The sequence below is a fragment of the Ovis aries genome, chromosome 11, assembly GCF_016772045.2.
Source record: "Ovis aries strain OAR_USU_Benz2616 breed Rambouillet chromosome 11, ARS-UI_Ramb_v3.0, whole genome shotgun sequence".
NCBI lineage: Eukaryota > Metazoa > Chordata > Mammalia > Artiodactyla > Bovidae > Ovis > Ovis aries.
In genome coordinates, this window is record NC_056064.1 from 14736570 (window position 1) to 14757476 (window position 20907).

Consider the following 20907-nt stretch of genomic DNA (forward strand, 5'->3'; position numbering starts at 1 on the left):
TGAAGCATGTGGGATCTTCACTCCCTGACCAGGGATCGAACCCATGCCCTCTGCACTGGATGGCCAGGGAGGTCCCCCAGTCTCACATTCTTAGAGTTTCCATTTAACCTTATAAAATCTCAAGTGCCTGAAGCTATTAGTTCAAATGTAACGTCTTTTTAAAGCTGTCCATCTGTGATTCTCAGCCTTTTCCTGATTAAAAGAGGGAACACGGATGGAGTGTGGTTATATGTGTGTGTGGGGGGCGGCGGGGAGAACTGTTCAGAACTGTGCAAAATCCCACGGAGGGAAAGGGTAATCTGAGACAGCCCTCCTCACCTGCTGAGCGGTGCTTGTCTTAGCAGAATTAGGAAGTTCCCATGCTTGTGTTGCTCCTCACATCGTTTACATTTATTTCCTGGGCACAGAACCATCTGGACTTTATCTTCCTCATTTGAAGTTTGCTAATAGAGAATGAGTCAGAAGGGTCTAACAATCCTCTGTCTTTGTTTCCGTATTTGTCTCTACTCTGTGTACCTTGAAAGCTGCTCCATCTTAGGATGTTTGTGACTTATCGTCAATGACAGAAATATGTTTTAAAGTGTGGTCTGTGAGATAATGGCTGTAAAGATGCTTCTGTCATTGGAAAGACTAATTAACACATACCGTAGGAAAACTTCTTTAAACACAGCTATTTTCTGAAAAAAGGAAAACACTGAGGAGGAGGAAATAAAGGAGGGAACATTTTATAAAACCTAAAAGCCCAGCATGGTTATCCTGCTGGAATAATGTAATTAAGGGACATTGAGTTGGATAAATACCTTTTTTTTTTTTTTAACTAGCTCCGTGAAAAGGAATTGAATTAAATAGCATAGTTTTTGAAACCCTAATTCTGACAATCTACATGTACAATTTAATGAATCCTAACGTTTACCAAAGGACAGACTGGATTGGCAGCTACATCCAGAGTCCGACACCTTGAGAGACCTACCTGACGGGATGAACAAGGCTAGGTGTGGTGGCTTTGAGAGTCCATGCTGAGGAATAGCTGATGTCTGTGGGAAATTTGGAGCAGGGAACAGAAGGATCTGATGTGAACTCTAGTTTCCTTCTTGTCAAGTGAACACCCGGGGAAGCAAGGACTTCATCTCTTGTTTTCTTTGTCTGGCACCGCTGCCAGTTCTCGCCTGTCAGAGCAAATTCAATAATAATTAATAGCTGTTGATGAGCCAGTTGTTCTAGAATCGATTTTTTTTTTTAATAAGCTGACCAATAAATGAGACTTGCCATAAATTTAAGGATTCTTTTTTCTTTTAGAAGTGTCAATGTGATTTTCATAGCCTCCTATGGTTCCTTAAACATCTAGTAGGTGTGATGGTGGATAATTGAGCTTTAGCATAGAGAATATGTGGCAGCTGATTCAACAACAATAACAACAACAACCCTCCTGTGTATCTGCGTTAATTAGAGAACATGAGTTGTCTCCAGAATCAGAGAGGTCAAAGAAGGCCTGGTGGGGAAGGAGCCACGAGCCTGGTCGGGACTGACAAAATTCACTCTAATGATTTGACCAGCTAGCCCGGCCTGGGCACGTTCCCTCAGTCCTCTGACCCAGATGCTCCAATTTGTAAACGTGAAGTGACTTCCTTATCAGCTTCTTGGGGTAATCTGCAGAATTTCAGTAATCTTGCTGTCCAGAGCCCCGAGGCTCTCAGATGAAATTTCAGAAGGTGACTGGCCACAGGAGCTTCCCTGATGATCAGCAGCCTGGGAATAGGTCCACCGGCCTCCTGATAACCAGCTTCATATTTAAAAAAGAATCAGTGGGGCACCTCTTCTTTTCTGGATTGCAGTTGATTGCGGTTGGCTCAGGCTGAGTTGTTTGGGAAATAGAGTCTTGCCTGGCATGAGTCAGCACTGCCCTGGGTAAACCGCCTGCTCTGTTGCAATCTTGCTTACCAAAGATACGTCCCCAGGCAGCACCATTCACTGCCTGAAAGCCACTGCTGTTGGTTCCCGAGATGATCTCATCTCAACGGGCCTCCAAAGACCTCAGCAGCGGCAGGAACCGGAGGCAGCTGGCTGTCTGCCCTGGCCATATTTTGAAATAGGCAAAATCAGGTAACCCCTGACTCTTTTCTCTTGAGTGTCATGAGCTAGACCGAGCTGCAGCAGAAACTGGAGTGAGTCTTAGTCTTCAGACGTGAGTCAACGCCAGATTGATTTGGTTGTCTGAAAGTCAGTCCTTGAGCTCTTCAGAGGGGATGTGAGGGGATGTTTCATTTTGTTTGGGATGTGGTTTTGGACCTAATAAGACCGTTTTTTATATAACTTCAGAGAAATAAAAAATGTTAGGTTTACAGCTTTATCTGTCTTTTGCTCTCGTAGTCTCTGTTCTTTCTGTGTCTTGTAAGAAATAGTTTAGTCACAATAACCCATTGTTAGAGAGGGGTGGACACATTTGCTTTTCTGCTCACTGACTGTGATACTGCACTGCAGAGAACACGATCTTAGCAGGCTGTTTCCGACGTGTTATGAAGAACCTCCCCTTCTTCCCGCTCTCTGTTCAGACTGCTGCCCGATTTTCTTCCTGTTCTTCACCTCTCAATTTCATAGAGCTCCAGCCTCATCACTGGGCAGTAATCCATCTGCCCTTTCAAGTTTGCCCCTGCTCCTTGCAGTTACCCTGTAGGGTCTGTGTTCTCTTTTACTTCAGGCCTTTGTACAAGCAAGCCATCTCTGAGACACCCTGACCCAGCATACGCCGGCCAACTTGCTCTAGCCTGGACGTCACTTCTGGGAAGTCTCCTCTTCCTCACCAAGACTGGATGAGTGCTCGGGAGAACCCTGTGTTTCCCTCATCACAGGATATGTTTGAGAAGCAGCACCAGTTTTGTTAGCGTTACATCCAGCGTGCTTGGCACAGGTTCGGTTCTCAGGAAGGGGAGCATGATCATGAACTGCACTGAGCTTCCTCAGCTCTGATCCTGTTAGAAGCTCTTCGTTACTTTGACTTCTGTCCCCATCCCCCTGCTTCTGTTTTCCTGAAGATTGCAAGGAAACTCCTAATTTCCAGACCCAGTGTCCTGGTCCTGATTTCAGCCTCCATCTCACTTAATCTCTGCCTACCATTTGGCACTATCGAACTGGTCTTTTTATCCCGCCCCCAGCAACCCTCTTCCTGTGGCTTTGAGGCTCCAGAGCATCCTTCCGTTGTTTATTCTCATTTTCTTTTGGTTAGTCCATAAATGTCGGCATGCTCCAGGGCTCTGTCTTGGGTTTCTTTTCCCTCTTCTCCCGCCCGCTTCCTTTAAAGACCTCAGATAGGTCCATGAATTCAGCTGTCTGTCCTCAGTGTGCCTTACCAGCCCAGTTGTGTCTCCCAAACTTCAGATCCTTACTTCCAACTTGACAAGTCTTTTTAAGAATTTTTTACTTATTTTTAATTGGGGGATAATTGCTTTACAGTATGGTGTTGGTTTCTGCCATGCACCAACATGAATCAGCCGTAGGTATACGTGCGTCCCCTCCCTCTTGGGCCTCCCTCCCATCTCCTACCCATCCCATCTCTCCAGGTTGTCGTGGGGTGCTGGCTTTGAGCTCCCTGTGTCATATAGCAAATTTCTACTTGCTGTCTAATTTTGCACATATAGGTTTCAGTGCTCTTCTCTCAGTTCGTCCTACCCTCTCCTTCCCTTCTTGTGTCCACAAATCTGTTCTATGTGTCTGCATCTCCACCGCCGCCCTGCAGATAGGTTCGTCAGTGCCATCTTTCTAGATTCCACATACATGCGTTAGTATACGATAGTTGTTTTTCTGACTTCTTTCACTGTGTATAACAGGCTCTAGGCTCATCCACCTTATTTATTAGTTACTGAGTCAAGCACATTCCTTTTTATGACTAAGTAGTACCAGCTTGACAAATCTTGACAGGCTCCAGCTGGGTCGTTCAAAGCTACCAGGGTCATTCAAAAGCCATTTTAAATTCAACACGTACAGAACAAGTCATTTTTCTCCCCTCCCCAGTATCTGTTATCTGCTCATGTTGCTGTGTGTTTGAAGTCTGTTGATTATATGCACCAGATCTTCCTCCTTCATTCTCCTTGTGCCTCACATCTCTAAATATGCTAAATCTATGGTTGCTCAACCCTTTCGATTATATCAGAGTGCTGTTTGATGTGTGTCTTTCCTTCATTCCCACTGTACTGCTTTCATTTATCAGAGGTCAAAAACTAGATATTTTGTTTAACCAGCCCTGAAGCTTAAAATTTTGCGTGTGAACACTTTGAGGCAAGGCCTGCTCTCCACCCGGCTTACACATACTCCCCGGTCTTACGCAATGAAGATGTCACGTTTTACATACTTTGCCTCTAGGGATTTGCTTTTGTACCTTCTGATTCAGAGCCTTATCAGACCTTAGGTGCTTTTGTCGTGTCACCCTGCACCTTCCTCTGCTCCAGTGCTTCTCATTTCTTGTTGCCAAAGTTGTGTTGCTGCTGCTGCTAAGTCGCTTCAGTCGTGTCTGACTCTGTGCGACCCCAGAGACGGCAGCCCACCAGGCTCCCCCATCCCTGGGATTCTCCAGGCAAGAATACTGGAGTGGGTTGCCATTGCCTTCTCCAATGCATGAAAGTGAAAAGTGAAAGTGAAGTCGCTCAGTTGTGTCCATGTGCGACCTCATGGACTGCAGCCCACCAGGTTCCTCCATTCCTGGGATTTTCCAGGCAAGAGTACTGGAGTGGGGGTGCCATCGCCTTCTATGAAAGTTGTGTTACTAAAGGCCAAATCTAATCTTTTTACCGTCAGGATGTCAGAGTGGCGTTGGGTCCCTGTTTCCTCCTTAGCTGGAGAGGTAAAATCCTTTACAGTTTGACCATACCCTACCTGTTACTCTTGCTTGTTCTATTTTTAATGTTTAAATTTTATTTACTTTTCCTTTTTTTACTTTTTGGCTGTACTCTGTAGCATGTGGAATTTTAGTTCCCCAACCAGGGATTGACCAATACCCTCTGCATTAGAAGGCAGAGTCTTTCTTAACCACTGGACCACCAGGGAAGTCTCAACTCTTACTTGTTTTATCTTCCTCCCTCTCCTTTCTTCAACCTCACTGACCTTTCCATTTTTCCAGTCCCTGATTATACCACGTCCTTTTAGGACAGTGCCTTTTTCTAGGGGGTCCTTCCTTCTCTGACAGGCAAAGTTAGTCATCCCCTAGGAGACCTAGGTCATATGTTACACCTTCCCTGACTTCCTCTGGTAGAGTTTTTCCTTATTTGAACTTCTGCAGCAAAGCCTGTCTCTTCTGCTGGATTGTTGAATTCCTTCACTGAACCTGGTCCTTGACCTAAAGCTCAGCACCGTCAGACAGTGGCTGAAGGTCAAACCACTAGCCTAAACATCTTTATTAGACTTGGCAGTATTAGAAAACCCATAAGCTCTCTAGTTAGAAAGCGTGGTTTTGGTTCCTGTTTAATGAACTTGAGCCCATAGTGCTAGTTCCGTATATGTCACCTGGAACCCTCAGGTAACCATCCAAAATTAATTTGAAGATTGATAGGACTTCCTGAAACCTAGTTCTAGATCATCACCTAAGTAATACAGTACCTTACAGAATTATTCCCTTGTGTCATTTTATTTGATACCTATAAGACCCTGTGTTGGGTAGGCTTTATTATGCCTATTTTATCGGTGATTGTAAAGCTGCTTCTGACATTGAAGCATACATTCATGTAAGATTCAGAGGGAAAACATGTTTTTACACTGCTGTAAGCACCTGGCTTCTCTCTTTGTAGTTAAATATACCTTGTTGTGTTCTATAGAAAAGGTGGTGGTTGTTTAGTTGCTAAGTCATGTCCATACATGTGGCTCCAGGGACTGTAGCCTGTCAGGCCCCTCTGTCCTTGGGATTTCCCAGGCAAGAATACTGGAGTGGGTTGCTATTTCCTTCTCCAGGGGATCTTCCTGACTCAGGGATTGAACCCGTCTCCTGTATTGGCAGGTGTCTTCTTTACCACTGCACCACCAAGAAAGCCCGGACAGAAAGGTGCCTTTGCTCAGTAAGTGAGTGCTAAATGTCTTATCCTTCTGTAAGGTCACTTTATCTTCAGGGCGGATGGAGGAGGTGCCTAGAGCCTGCTTGGCCTTGAAGAGGCCTGGACCGTGGTCGAAAGGAATGGTACTCCCACTCCAGCCTCAAGCTTTTCTGTTGTGCTTCAAATATCTAGAAGTTATTAAAATCTACTCAATAGTGGAGTGTCAGACCAGGTTGAGGAATGAAGGGACTCATCACAAAATGGGATAAGCTGAGTGTTAAGAACAGAAGGAGTTTCACCTTAATTCCAGTAAATGATTATGTTTATTCACAACTTTTGGGGGACTAACATGCCATATGTGGGACTGTGGAATTTGATTATAAAAAGAGGAACCATCAGGGACATAACCTCTGGTCTACACTGGCATGTGGGATCCAATTTTGGTCCTCCCATACTTAAGAGAAGAATAAAAATAATTTAAAAGTTTTTTAAAAAGTCCTTATTGTTATATGTTAAAAAAAAAAAAAAGATTTTAGCTTAGAGAAGCAAGAGCTGAGGGGTGGCTGATTACCATCTTCAAGTATAAGAATAGTTTTTGCCAGGAGGATTTTGATTAATTGGTCTTCTTGTACTTCAAAGATTTCAGAGGAAATGGGCTTCAGTTGAAGGAGGAGTGATTTTAATGAATATGAGAAAGAGTTTCTTGATCATCAAAGTTGGGAAAGCTTTGAATGACTGCTGAAAGAGCGTTGAATTTCTGACTGTCAGTTATCCATGACTATGTAACAGAGCGTCCTAAAACTTTTGGTGGCTTCAGGTGACATTTTGTTTGTGATTCGGTGCGTTAGTAATTCAGAGGAGGAGGACATACCACTTTGCTCCATTGATGTTGATTAGATTGGAGGATCCAAGATGACTTCACTCACGTCTGGGCCTTGGTGCTGTTGGCTGGGACATTTTGGTTGTCTTCCGTGAGGTCCCTGTCTCTCACGGCCTCTCATCGTTCATTAATCCAGGCTGGGCAGCTTTTTCATGTGCTGTTGGGCTTCCCAGGGGGCCACCGTGCAGCTGCAGGTCCTCTTAAGGTCTAGGCCCGTGTTTCATGCAGACACTTCTGCCCCAGTTTTTTGGTCTAAGTCAGTCACGCATGTAGCCCACATCCAAGGGGAGGGGACGTGGGTGCCACCTCTTACAGGGTAGAGTGTCAGTCACACTGCAGGAGGGCATGCAGCATGCTTGGGATTATTGTGGTCAGTTCTGGAAACAACTGGCCACACTGACCTTAGAGATTTTAAGTGAGATAATTATATCAATGCATATTTATTGAGTAGGTGGTTTGGGCGTGTACTTTACATACTCAGCTGCATATTAGAGTCATCTGGGAGATTTTTATAAGCACAGTCTCCTTAGGCATCACACATGTGACTCAGTATCTCCTGCGGGTGTTCACACATTCTGCGTCCTTTCTCTCAGGTAACTGTCAGTAAAATGAGGCTGGGGTGAGGGGAGGGAGCAAGACCAATGGAGCAGGTATAGCATATGAAGCAGAACGGCAGGTGGGGACTTCCCTGATAGTCCAGTGGCTAAGACGTCTGGCTCCCAATGCAGGAGCCCTGGTTTGATCCCTGGTCTGGGAACTGGAGCCCACATGCTGCAACTGAAGATCCCACATGGTACAACTAAGGCTTAGTGCAACCACTTAAGTAGGGAAGTGAAGGAGAAGAACGGTAGGCGCCTTAAAATAGGCCTGCTGGCGTCCTCGTGCTTCTAGGACTTGGCTGATGACGCCTTTGCCTTGCAGCCTCCACCTTTCAGGCTGGAGCCTGTGAATTACATCTCATTGAGTCAATAGAGCACCGAAGGAGTGTTTCTTGATGCCTCGCTTATGTTTTCTCAAAGTTCGTTTTCCTTCATAGCACTTTCTCCTTCATAGCAATTCCTAGTTTATAATGAAATATTTGTGTGATTATTTGACTGGTATATAATAGATAAAAGTAGGTCTGCTTTGCTTTCCAGTATCTTAACATAGTGTCTGTCTCATAAAAGGTACTCAGTAACTATTTGTTGAATGAATAAGTGGTTGATTGAAAACGTGAATGAATGAAGTGAAATTTGAATTTGGTTTTCATGGGTGATTAGAATTTTTGGACAGGTGTAGCAAATGAATGGGAAATTCACATTCCTGAAGCAGAAATTGTGGGTTATGTTACCCATATAATTTCAGAAGATTGGAGGAACTTGTTTGGGAAAGATGAAGGGTTTGGTTTTGAGTGTCCGTGGTGTGCTAGATTTGAGGTCTGGATGTTGAGCAGCCATTTGGAAATTGCTGCTAACACTGAAGGGTGAGATTGAGTCCAGATACTTAGATTTGGAGTTGTCTGACTAAGACGGAGGAATCTGTTCACCAGAGACTTAGTGAGCTTCCACTGTGTGCCAGACAACAGCATTGTCCGGAGGGTGAGCTGAAGCCTGACCGATAAGGAGCTGACTTTGTGAAGAGCTCTGGAGGATGCTCCTGGCAGGAGAGGAGCCACAGTAATACATGAAACTTTTTTTTTTTTTTTTTGAGGGAGTCAAAATAAAAGGAGACCACCAAGGGTGTAGAGTGAGGTGAACGGGAATGATGGCTGGTGAAGAGGGTGGGTGTGTGTGTTAGTTGCTCAGTTGTGTCCGACTCTTTGCAGCCCCATGTAGCCTGCTTCTCTGTCCATGGGATTCTCCAGGCAAGAATACTGTAGTGGGCTGCCATTTCCTTCTCCAGGGAATCTTCCCGACCCAGGGGTCGAACCCGGGTCCCCCACACTGGAGGCAGGCTCTATAGTTTGAGGCGCCAGGGAAGCCCCGATGGGAGTGGGCAGCACTGGGTAGAGTGGGAGAGGCAGGCAGGGCCCAGATCACCTGGGGCCTCTGAAGGCCATATAGGGAGTGTAGGCTTTACAAGAGGGCACGGTGGCCTTCAAGCAGGAGAGTAACAGTATTTTGTATTTGATTTATTTTTCCAGAATACATATTTTAAAAGAGAAGTTTACTTTGACTACTGTGTGGAGAATAGAGTGGCAAAGAGGGCGCTAGGGTCTTCCCCTGGTGGCGCAGTGGTTAAGAATTGGCCTGCCAATGCAGGGGACGAAGGAACTAACATCTCACACTCCGATGGGGAACTAAGCCCCCGTGTAGTGACTGAGACTCGATGCAGCCAAAAATAAATGAATAAATAAATATAAAAAAAACGAAACAACAACAACAACATGAAGGGGTCAGTGAGGAGGAGTTTGCTCTAGTTCTTGAGAAAGATAGTGACATGTAAGACAGGGTATGGCCATGGACACAGGCAGGATGTTTGCAGGATATATTTTGAAAGTAAATCCAACAGCGTTCACTAGAGAAGGAAAGCAAGAATGGTTAGTGCAGAGCCCCAGGGGACATTTAGGGGACAAAAGGAGGAGCCAGGGAAGGACAGGGAGGAAAATGGCTCTTCAAAGGAGAGCCAGACTATTGTGTTTTCAGTGGGAACCAAAGGGAAGAACGAGGTAGGTCATTGGTATCTGGGAGCTTGTCGAGGTTTGATGTAGGAAAAAGCCACGCATTTAGTTATCACAAGATCATTGATGACCTTGGAGAAAGGGCTTTTAGCAGAGAGGAGCAGAGTTCATGAACAACTGTGTGGTGTGGAAGTGAAGTGGAGCACCATCTGTCTGGGGGAGCAGGGGGAAGCTGGGGATTGAAGAGGAAGAGAGACTGAACTGAGAGCTCAGTTTGTGCAAATGTGTGTGTAGAGAGAAATGTGTGTGTAGAGGCAGGTTTTCTAAAATCTTTGATGGACCAGTATTTACTGAGCATGTATTCTGTATCATTCACGGTGCTGGGAGCTATACCAAGTCTATTCTGTTTACCTTTGTCTCAAAACAATTTCCATAGAAGTATGATGATCTCCAAGATGAATTTCCAAATTCTTGGGACAGATATAACCTTCCTTTGGAGTATGGGAAGAAATTATTAGAGCTAAGTTTTTCTATGTTTTTATCTTACCCTTTGAAATTTCTTTTTAGTATTATGCTTTAGATAGAACACAGTTTATTTGTGTAGTGTTGTTGATCAGTTGCTAAGTTGTGTCTAACTCTTTGTGACCCCACAGACTGCACCATCTTTCAGAGTTTGCCTCAAGTTCATGTCCATTGAGTCAGTGATGCATCCAACCATCTCATCTTCTGCCACCTAATTCTCTTCCTGCCTTCAGTCTTTTCCAACATCAAGGAAAGATGTTTTCCGAACTCTTTTCCAATGAATTGGCTCTTTGTATCTGGTGGCTAGAGTATTGGAGCTTCAGCTTCAGCATCAGTCCTTCCAATGAACATTCAGTACTGATTTCCTTTAGGATTGACTGGTTTGATCTCCTTGCAGTCCGAAGGACTCTCAAGAGTCTTCTCCAGCCCCACAATTTGAAAGCATCAATTTTTCGGCGATCAACTGAAAGAAAGAATTGAAAGCATCAATTCTTCTTTATGGTCCAACTCTCACATGTTTACATGACTACTAGAGAAACCATACTTTGTCAGCTTTGACTATAGAGAAACCATAGCTTTGACTGTACATACCTTTGTCTTTGCTTTTTAATAAATACGTTTGCTACATTTGTCATAGCTTTCCTTCCAAGTAACAAGAGTCTCTTATTTTCATAGCAGCAGTCACCGTCCACAGCGATTTTGGAGCCCAAGAAAATAAAGTCTGTCACTGCTTCCACTTTTTCCTCTTCTATTTGCCATGAAGTGGTGGGACCAGATGCCATGATCTTAGTTTTTTTTAAATTGAGTTTCAAGCCAGCTTTTTCACCCTCATCAAGAAGCTGTTTAGTTCCTCTTCACTTTCTGCCATTAGAGTGGTGTCATCTGCGTATCTGAGGTTGTTGTTATTTTTTTCTGGCAGTCTTAATTCCAGTCTGTGATTCATCCAGCCTGGCATTTCCCATGATGTACTCTGCATATAAGGTAAATAAACAGGGTGACAATATATACCATGATGTGCTGCTTTCCCAGTTTGGAATCAGTCAGTTGTTCAATGTCCAGTTCCTAACTCTTGCTTCTTGACCTGCATACAGATTTCTTAGGAGACAGGTAAGGTGGTCTGGTATTCCCATTTCTTTAAGAATTTTCCGTAGTTTGTTGTGATCCACACAAAGGCTTTACCGTAGTCTATGAAGCAGAAGTAGATGTTTTTCTGGAATTCCCTTGTTTTCTCTACAATCCAACAAATGTTAGCAATTTGATCTCTAGTTCCTCTGCCTTTTCTAAACTCAGCTTGTACATCTGAAAGTTCTTGGTTCATGTACCCCTGAAGCCTAGCTTGAAGGCTTTTGAGCATAACCTTACTAACACGTGAAATGGCCACACTTGTACGGTAGTTTGAACATTCTTTGGCACTGCCCTTTTTTGGGATTGTGATGAAAACTGACCTTGTCCAGTCCTGTGGCCATTGCTGTTTTCCAAATTTGTTGACATATTGAGTGCAGCACTTTTATAGCATCATCTTTTAGGATTTTAAATAGCTCAGCTGGAATTCATCACTTCCAATAGCTTTGTACATAGTAATACTTCCTAAGGCCCACTTGGCTTCACACATCAAGATGTCTGGCTCTAGGTGAGTGACCACACCAATGACCCAGACCCACACATCTGGTTCATTAAGAGCTTTTTTGTGCAATTCTTGTCTAATTTGCTGTTAAATATAAATATATTGCAGATGTGCTAATTTTTTTTTTTTAAATTAGTGGTCAAAAATGGTGGATTCTACTGGTCTGGTAACTGAGATGGAAAGGAAAGCAAAGGGAGAGAGAAGGATGGGAAATTAACATGCCAGTTAGGCTACACAGTGTTTTAAACCTCTCAAGAAGCCTGTGAAGTTATTTCCCCTATTTTACAGACAGGAAACTGAGGGCTAGAGAAATTAACTTGCCCTGGATCACACAAGTTCAGTGACAGGACTGGAATGTGAAACTGGATCGGTTTTACTTGAAAGCCTTATCACTTCTCTTATTCTCCCCGCTCTTTTTCTGCTTACTGCTTTTTCATATTTTTCCATTTAAAGCTGACAGTGATTCTACAAGGAACAGATTAAAATAACTATTCTGCAGTTTGAGGAATCTGAGGCTTCAGATGAACTCCTGACCCCAGCGTTCTCCACTGTACCACCATTGCCTCTCCAGTGGATGGGACCCAGCTGAATTGTTTTGGGGAAGTAGAAGAGATTTCTGGTTATCTGACAAAGTAAAGAGTGGAAGAGGGCGCAGGGGTTAGAAGATTCTTAGACAAAGCAGAAGAGTAATGGTTTCCATATTTTGAGCTCTTACTGTGTTGTTAAGGCTTTGGGTTCATTACCTCATTTAGGTCCTGCATTTTACAGATCTGAAAGATGAAGTTTAGGGAAGCTAAGCACCTCAGCTGAGGTCGCACAGGAAGACTTTGAGGTCTGTCTGACTCCAGGTCCCATGTCCTAAATCCTGCATGGCTTTGCTCTTCAGAGAGATGCTATGAGACATTAACTAGAGATGAATAAAGATTTCCAAGCCCAAGAATGGCTGGGTCCCAGTTGTATGAATTTGTTGGAAACCCAGTTAATAAAGTCTTCTGACTTTTCTGTAACATTTGGTAGCTCAGGTGTGGAGAGATTGAGGAAAGGAGGGGGAAGAAAGGGCTAGAATAAGAATTCAGTAAATTGGAAGAGGGCCTCAGAATATGGGAATGGTAGATCAAAATGGATCTAAGAAAAGTCGTATTTGAAGTTCATTGTTATGACAAATATTTATTGTGGTTCTGTTTGATGCACAGCATTTTGGGATGTGGAGCAAAAGAATGCAGAGATGGATAAGATTGGATAAGATGGGCTCTGTGACCTGTAGAAGGTTAGAGAGGGAGATGGATAAAGTGTTTCGCCACAGCGTGTGACTGGAGGGTGTGCGAGAGGTGGAAGGCAAAGAGAAGTGTGGGAGCATATTGTCCAGGTTGGCTCGTTGGAGATTGGAGGTGGCATCACGTAGGACTGGCCTGCTGAGCTCCATATAGCATCTCAGGAAGCCGTCTGAGGGTTTTGGTCGTTACAATTTAGGTCTAGTTCTCCTGAATGGATTTCGTTTTGTACCTGGAAATGATCAGGATTTTGGAGACAGGATTGTGTTCAGACTTGAGTGACTGAGCTCAGAGTGGTGGTGGTGGTTTAGTCGTTAAGTTGTGTCCGACTCTTACGACCCCATGGACTGTAGCCCACCAGGCTCCTCTGTCCATGGGATTCTCTAGGCAGGAATACTGGAGTGGGTTGCCATTTCCTTCTCCAGGGGATCCTTCCCACACAGGAATTGAACCCGGGTCTCCTGCATTACAGGCAGATTCTTTACCAACTGAGCTGCGAGGAAATGTGGAATGCCAATTTTTATTTTCGAGTGGATTCCTTTCCTGTTGACTTGATCCTGGATTTGTCTGGGACATTGCTGTTCATATCAAGAGATCTGAAAGCTGATGTTTAATAATAGCAGGCTTGCTTTCATGAGCCTGGACTAATGTGGTAGGATAGTTGGTAGGAGAGAACACAGTTACAAAAAAGCTGAGATTCTTGATGGCACGTTATATGCTAGGTAGCACCCCAAATGCTTTGCCTGAAGGAGGACATTTAACTCTCTCAGTGATCCTCCTGCAAAGGAGACACAGTTATCCTCAGTTTACAGATGAAACCAAGGTTCTGTTTAAACTGGTAAGAGGCTGAATTGAGATTGGAACCAAGTCCCTCTGACTCCAAAAACTCATAACCCCTGCTGTTGTTGTTCAGTTGCTAAGTTGTGTCTGACTCTTTGCTACTCCAGAGCCTGCAGCATGCCAAGCTTCCCTGTCCTTCACTATCTCCTGGAGTTTGCTCAAATTCATGTCCTTTGAGTGGGTGATGCTATCTAACCCATACCTGTAACTGCTGCTACATGATGTTTCCATTAAGCTTCATGAAAGAACCTTGTCCCACTGCAGGGAGGATGGTGTGTTACCTTACTGCAGTATTTCTCTGCCTTGCTTGGTTCTGAGTCAGTGTGGCCCCTTCGATTTTTTTCTAGGTTCATTTGTTGACCACACTTTGATGTGACCGCATTCTTGGTTTAAATATATGAATGCCATCATCCAAGCCTTTCTACCCTCCTTTCTTCATTGCTTTTAGTTTGGAAGACATTGCATCTCTTCAGACGGACTTCAGGAATCTGCACACATTGATTTTGTGATGATTTTATTATCTTAATTTTACAGGTTAAATTATGGGATTCCTTGAGCTCTAGTCCCCGCTCCCGTCCCTTCTCCACTGGGTTTAAATTCAAATTCTGAATCTGATTTTGGAATACTCAGTTTGGCTCCAATCTAGCTGTCCAGTTGAGCCCCGGCTCTCTGGGTCCTTTAGCTATTATTATTACTACCATCTCTCTCTTCATGGCCACTTACGTCTCTAATCAAATCTAGTTACTCACCGAAACTATGTGTCCTTGATTTCCTACTTGCGTGCCCTTGTTTCTGTTGTGTTTTCAGCTTGAAATGTCATTCTTCCTATGAAGCCTTGTCTTATCTCTCCCTGGGAGTAATCATTTCCTCCTCTGAGCCTCACCGTGGAGGATTCTTTTATGTCTCCTTTATGGCACAGCACACTTTATGCCGTGTATTTCAGTTGTTTGTGTGCATGCCTTTCTCTCTCCTGCTAGACCATGACATAGTTGAACAGGTCTATCTGGTTGACCTTTGTTTCTCCTCTAGACTCTAGGTCTGTTCCCTGCACATGGTGGGCAGTGGATATCTGGTGGATAAGTGGATAAGCAGAATTTCAGATTTAAGAAAAAACCTCACTGGCGTAGCTTTTTTCCCTCTTGCTTGCTTCTCCTTCCTTTGCTTTCCTTCTTTCTTTGCACTGACTCACTGAACTTGTGTTCACCACTCCCTTTTCTTACCCAGATTTGTCTCATTCTTTCCCCATTAGCAGTCACTGTGTGGGAGGGAGTACCACATGTTGTTGGTCAGTTTTATCCATCCTTTGTGGCTTCCAATTCTCTCCAGGAATCCTATGACCAACATGGGAACCAAGTGGTAATTACATTCTAATCTTAATGAAAAGACCATGTGTAAAGAGGTGTCCTCAAGGTTTGTTAATATATGGCTTTCAAGTGAGAAACTTTCTGATATCCATTTCAAGGGAATGGGATAAAAAAATCCTTGGGTGCTCAGAAGGTAGATCAAGGTGTATATTCACACTGCGGGGTATGGGATGTTAGAGGCATCTTGTTGACCAAGGGAATAATGCAGGAAGCCACGGAATCTTCTGCTGTTATTGATGAATCCCTGCATTTTTTCCACAGCTGGAAGAGACATTAGAGATGAATGTAGTGCAGTTGTCCTCTTTTGCAGATGGAAAAGCAGATGCAAAGAAGCTAAATGACTCGTCCATAAACACTGGGGTATTCATTGTCCAGCGTTTATTCCCAACACTGAATGTGGCTCGGGGGAACCACGGGCTCTTTGAAAACAGTGGAAGTTTGGCTTGAAGTGGAGGCTCCAGGTCTCTGAAACTGAAGGCTTCTGCAGTGCTGAAAAGTAGACTGAGGTTGGTAGCAGGTTGGATCAGGGACCAAGTTCACTAGAAGGGTCCTGTTAACTGTTGTGATCGCTCGGCGAGGTTCCCTTCTGAGAATCAGCTCACTGGGGACTGGCCTTTGACATTTGAAAAGAAGCCAACGTTTAATAATGAAAACATCTCCAAGTTTTCTTGTTCTTTTTCCCAGCCCTCACATCCTAAGTTTCGTTCCAGGCTTACTTTTCTTATCTCAGCACTATTTGTGTTAAGTTTTTATTGTTTACTCCAAGTCGGATGTCAGTATGAAGAAGCCTAGGAAATCCAGGAAGTGTCTGAGAGGCTGATGATGGGTTTTGGGTGATTTTTAGGTGCATCTTTCACCCGACTCCTAGAACTGTGTATTCTGTTGTCACTGAAATGCTGTCCAGTGAACCAGTGGTTTGGCAGATATGAAAGGTTACCCATTAGTGGCTAGGGAGCAGCCCTGTAAAGCGATCAGACGGCCCAGAACAGGAAGTCAAGTGCAAACAGGATGTGCTTGTCTTTACTGTGACTTGTACGCCTGCATTTTGAAACTTGGTGTGGTTAATAAGTCAAGAGTTGAGCTTAGCTGAAGAGTCTCTGTTTCTGCTTTGAAAAGGAGCTAAGGCAAGAAGACCTATACTGCCCTTGCCTCAATAGAGGTGCAGATCTTTTTTTCTGGGGATCAGGTCACTCTTCCTGGCACATGTGGTTCTTCCTAGCTTACACCAGATTGCATCTGTGTTTTACAAAATGAAACCCCTGAATTGACTGCTAATCTGTTACTTTTGATAGATGCAAGATTCACGCTGTATTTGGTTATTTATTTATTTTTTGATAACAATAGGAAATTTTAGCCTCTAAGTCACTTTTTAAATTACAGGTTCCTTTTATTGAATTCCAGGATTTCTAAATCTCCTTTTGAGTGTTTCCTGAGTTAGGTAGTTTACAAATAACCCCAGGGTCTTTTTAGTCTTTCAAAATTTCCTGGAGTTTGGAGGCTCGATCTAATTGTAACTGCTGAACTGTTTTACACCTCGGCAAGTTTCTGGAGTAATTTGCTTGGGGGTCACTCAGCTGGTAAACAATCTTCGGAACTCCTGTTTTCTGACTCTCCATTCCTCATTGCTTTCCACTGTGGAATCTGCTTTTATTATGTCTCTCTTAGGGTCTTTGTGGATTATTAAAAAATGCTTGAGTTATTTTAGAACAGCACCATTCTGGTGAACTAATGAGTTTAGGGCAGGTGAAGCTTTGGGTAATATTATTTTGTGTAACCTGTATCCTTTCCACATTGCAAAGAATACTGTCCTGCTACTTTGTATTGATAACTGCAGGAGCAGGTGGATAAAAATAGCAGTACATCCCAACATCCATGAAAACAGCATCTCTTCCTGGTATCGGGATGGATGTCTGTTTTCTTGAATCTGTCAAGGAGTGATGAACATGAGGCAGTTTGCACTCTGTTGTGGGATATATAGGCAAAGAGTGAAACTTGAAGGCTGGGTAAGCACAGGTTTTCTTCACTAGGAGATAGTATGGAGTGAATACAAGGTTTTCTTTGTGGTTCTAGGTGAACTAGAAATCTCCATTTCTGCTTCTTGAGATAGATCCTGGGCATTTCACATCCTGGAATGAGCAGACAACATTTCAGAAAGTCGGCATAATTTTCAGATGGAGACATCGAACCACCCAAAGGTCTTTAGGGGATCGTCTGAATTTGTTCTGCCTTTATCCCCGAATCCCGTCTGACCTGAGGGCAGCACACAGTTGCAGAGCACCGGGTTGGGGGAACCGGAAGTGTGTATCTTCCATTCCTCTCTGAATTTGGTTAACTGAGAGGCGTTGAGGAGCTAAGGGAGAAAAGTCTAAGCTGTCTCTGGGCTTTGGGGAAAATTGATAAATTCATTAGCAATTGGGTTGAATTGGAAGGAATGTAGCAGTGTAGGGCTGCACTTTAGATGGTTTTCCCAGGGAGCTCATTGGTGAGGAATCTGCCTACCAATACAGGAGATGCAAGAGACGTGGGTTTGATCCCTGAATCGGGAAGATCCCCTGGAGTAGGAAATGGCAACCCACTCCAGTATTCTTGCCTGGGAAATCCCATGGACAGAGGAGCCTGATGGGCTACAGTCTATAGGGTTTTGAAGAGTCAGTGACTAAGCAGGCTGGCAGGCACTTCTGATAAACTACTTCTGACCACCTTGGAGACAGTTCTTCAGGGATTATAAATTAAGAGCTGGTGAGAGGGAACTGGAGTCATTTAGTTCTAAGGTATCAGAGTTTGTTTTTTGAAGTAGGGGATATAGCAGATAAATTGTCACAAGTAACCTTAGAAAGATTTTCTTTAAATTATTTTATTGAGCACCTATTATGTACTAGGGTCCAGTGTAAATGCTTATTATTTTAGTCCTTTCAATTACCATTTCAGTGAAGTAGGTTCTTGAGGAAATGAAGGTTTGAAGAAAGTAACAAGGAATCTTGGAGAAGGCGATGGCACCCCACTCCAATACTCTTGCCTGGAAGATCCCATGGACAGAGGAGCCTGGTAGGCTGCATTCCATGGAGTTGCTAGGAGTTGGACACGACTGAGTGACTTCACTTTCAATTTTCACTTTCATGCATTGGAGAAGGAAATGGCAACCCACTCAAGTGTTCTTGCCTGGAGAATCCCAGGGACGGCGGAGCCTGGTGGGCTGCCGTCTCTGGGGTTGCACAGAGTCGGACACGACTGAAGTGACTTAGCAGCAGCAACAAGGAATCTAGAGTCTGTTCTTTCCACACCCAGTACATTTGGTTACATCAAGTACATCATTTTGATACCAGACAGGATCCCTGTCTGGAAGTTCTGGCTTTCCCCAGGGCACAGGAGGATACAAACCCTCTCAACTGGTCCCTCCCTCTGTGAATGTTTTTCGACTTGATTACCAGTTTGTCAGTCCCAGTATCTAGTGAAAGCAAATCCTTCAGTCAGAAGGTGCAGAACAGCTTATCTGGTAAATTCTGTCCCCCCCACTGAGAGAACAAGGAGAAGCAGAGTCTTTTTCATCTTGATAGTCTTCCTCATCAGTTTTGATGGAAAGACGCATCCTCAGTAATTAAACTGCAGATCCATTTATTCTGTTTTCAGTGTTGTTGAAGACTTCACTCTGCGCTGCTTTCTTCCCTGATTGACTCGCCCTTCGGGGCAGAATGCCCGGGCTGAAATGAAATGTGTGGGTTTCTCCGTCGCACTGTTCCGTCTGTCATCTCTGCTGAAAGCCGGGTGAAGAAGCAGCCATCTAATCGGTCAGACCCCAAGGGTGCTGTTTTGGCGCAGCTCCATTGGTTAGAATTACTTTCCCCTGAACTTCAGAGCAGATGCAGAGGTCCCTCCGCAGATATGTGCCATCCACTAGTTGGAACCAGGGAGTTTCCAGGAACATCTATAACTTGTGGTTATTATGTATGTTTTTCAGTTGTTTACAACAGTCAGTTACCACTTCAGAAAAAGAACTCATTTGTTACTGGTGGAAAGTGAAACCCCTCTCCTCCTTCCCTTCTTGCTGTCATTGTGATCCTTTCTCCCCTTTAGACCCTGTGCTATTCTGGTTCTTACCTGCCTTTTGTCCTGTTTCTGTCCCACCTGGCTCAGGCTGTGGGCTCAGTAGCGACAGGCAGACGTCTGCTTAGACTGTGTCTGCTCAAAGTCTGTCTCATTTCTTTTCTCTGTTATCTTCTCCGTGTGCTGTTTCCATCTTTGTGTGTATTTTTGCCGGTCCGTTGCAGCACCGTTTCAGACCACAGCCTCCAGGAGGGCACTGATGCCTTCTTTGCCTTTAGATGGCAGGGGCGGGATGGAAGTGAAGAATGTGTCCATCTTCCAGGCTCTCCCTTTCCGGTTTTTTAATGTGGTAATAACTGCCAGTTGTAACATTTTTCTATTACTTTTCGAAGGTCAGTCTGTTCCCTTTCTTTTTTCTTTTTTTCAAGTAATCTTAGCAGACGCCTAAATTATCTTCAGCATGTGTGGGGTAGGCACGTTATCATGAGAGCTTTCCTTAAAGGGACTGCTGTGGTTCTATGGGTTGAAAACCCGTCATTTGCTCACTACCCTGGAATTACGATGGTGGAGTTTTCAGGAGCAAATGTTTGTCCCTTCCCCCCAGTTTTGAAAGCCCTGGTGCTGTTATCATTAGTCAGACTTCAACAAATACCTGATGATCACATTTGCCTGGCACTGAGGCTGGGAATAAAGCTATAAAGTGACTCGCTTTTGTTTCCTGTTTCACTTTCTGCTCCCTAACTACGGGAGACGGACACTCGAGAGAGAATCATACAAACCATCAGCCAGGTGCTTTACGCGGCGCTTCCGCAACACTCACCCTCTGAGAATGCACTCGCCGTGGCGCGTGGGGACCATGCCTGGTTTTGTCCTTTTGGGATCACTAGCGGCTGGTCGAGGGCTGAGCAGATGAATGCGTGACAGTTGTCAGGAGGCGTTCAAGACTCTGTGAGAGCACAGTTGGGGCCCAGAAGGTTCCCCTGAGGAAGTAAGTGCCGCTGGAGGAGGCAGGGTGGGAGCAGGGTCACCGGGGCTGAGAGAGGGGCTGGGGGGAGGGTCCTGAGGCGGCCGTAAGCTTGGCATTTGGGGAACTGATGGCGTAGCAGGGTAGCTGGGCCCCAGAGCACCAATGACTGGTTTTCATTTATTCAGTGGTTACCAGTGAAAGCACTTCTTAAAAGGAAAGTTAATAGAGCATTGGTTGTACTTGAGACAATTAAGTCAGAAAGCCCTCTGTCCTCCACAGGAACAGCACAGGTAGGCAAGAGTAGAAACTGAAACACATTCCAAATGTCAGGGAAGAGCTTTATCTTCAGGAAGTGGATGTCTGTGTGACGCAGTGGTGCCCGAAAGTGGTAGTGAGCAGGAAATGAAGATGACTTTCTGGACATGTGAATTAAAATTCTGGCTTCCCGGGGAGGGTTTTTCTGTCTGCGGTGCCTCTCACAAGGCCCTCGAGTGGGGAAGGTTGCCTTGATGCTTAGGTGCCCCTTTGGGCGTCCCTGGAGCGGGGCAGCATTTGGTGCGATGGACTTCTCCCCACCGCCCCCTTGAGAGGCTGCCCGTCATCTTCTCCCGGCCGACTGTTCGCTGATGGTTCACCTCCCTCTCCCAGTGCACAGGCCCTTGAAGCCCTGGTACTCAGGGTGGGGAGTGTGGATGGTGAGAGCAGCCCCTCACCCCGCTTTCTGAAGGACCACAGAGGACTCAAAGAACCTGAACTTACATCCGGTCGCCGTCTATTGGTGCGACCCT

At 44.6% G+C, this 20907-nt stretch overlaps 1 protein-coding gene across 12 annotated transcripts in view; it reads left to right on the forward strand.

Moving 5' to 3' along the window:
• The window catches only part of RFFL (ring finger and FYVE like domain containing E3 ubiquitin protein ligase), a 74926-nt gene that overhangs the window by 19025 nt on the left and 34994 nt on the right, over positions 1 to 20907 (forward strand). The window contains exon 1 of one of the 12 annotated variants that reach the window (XM_027975293.3): positions 1961 to 20140. The exons of 8 other annotated variants lie outside the window; for them this stretch is intronic. The gene's annotated coding sequence lies outside the window, so the exon portion shown is untranslated. Of the gene's footprint in view, positions 1 to 1960; positions 20141 to 20907 lie in introns of those variants that run through there. 3 more of the 12 variants (XM_060394796.1, XM_042255417.2, XM_060394797.1) reach the window with 3 other exon arrangements.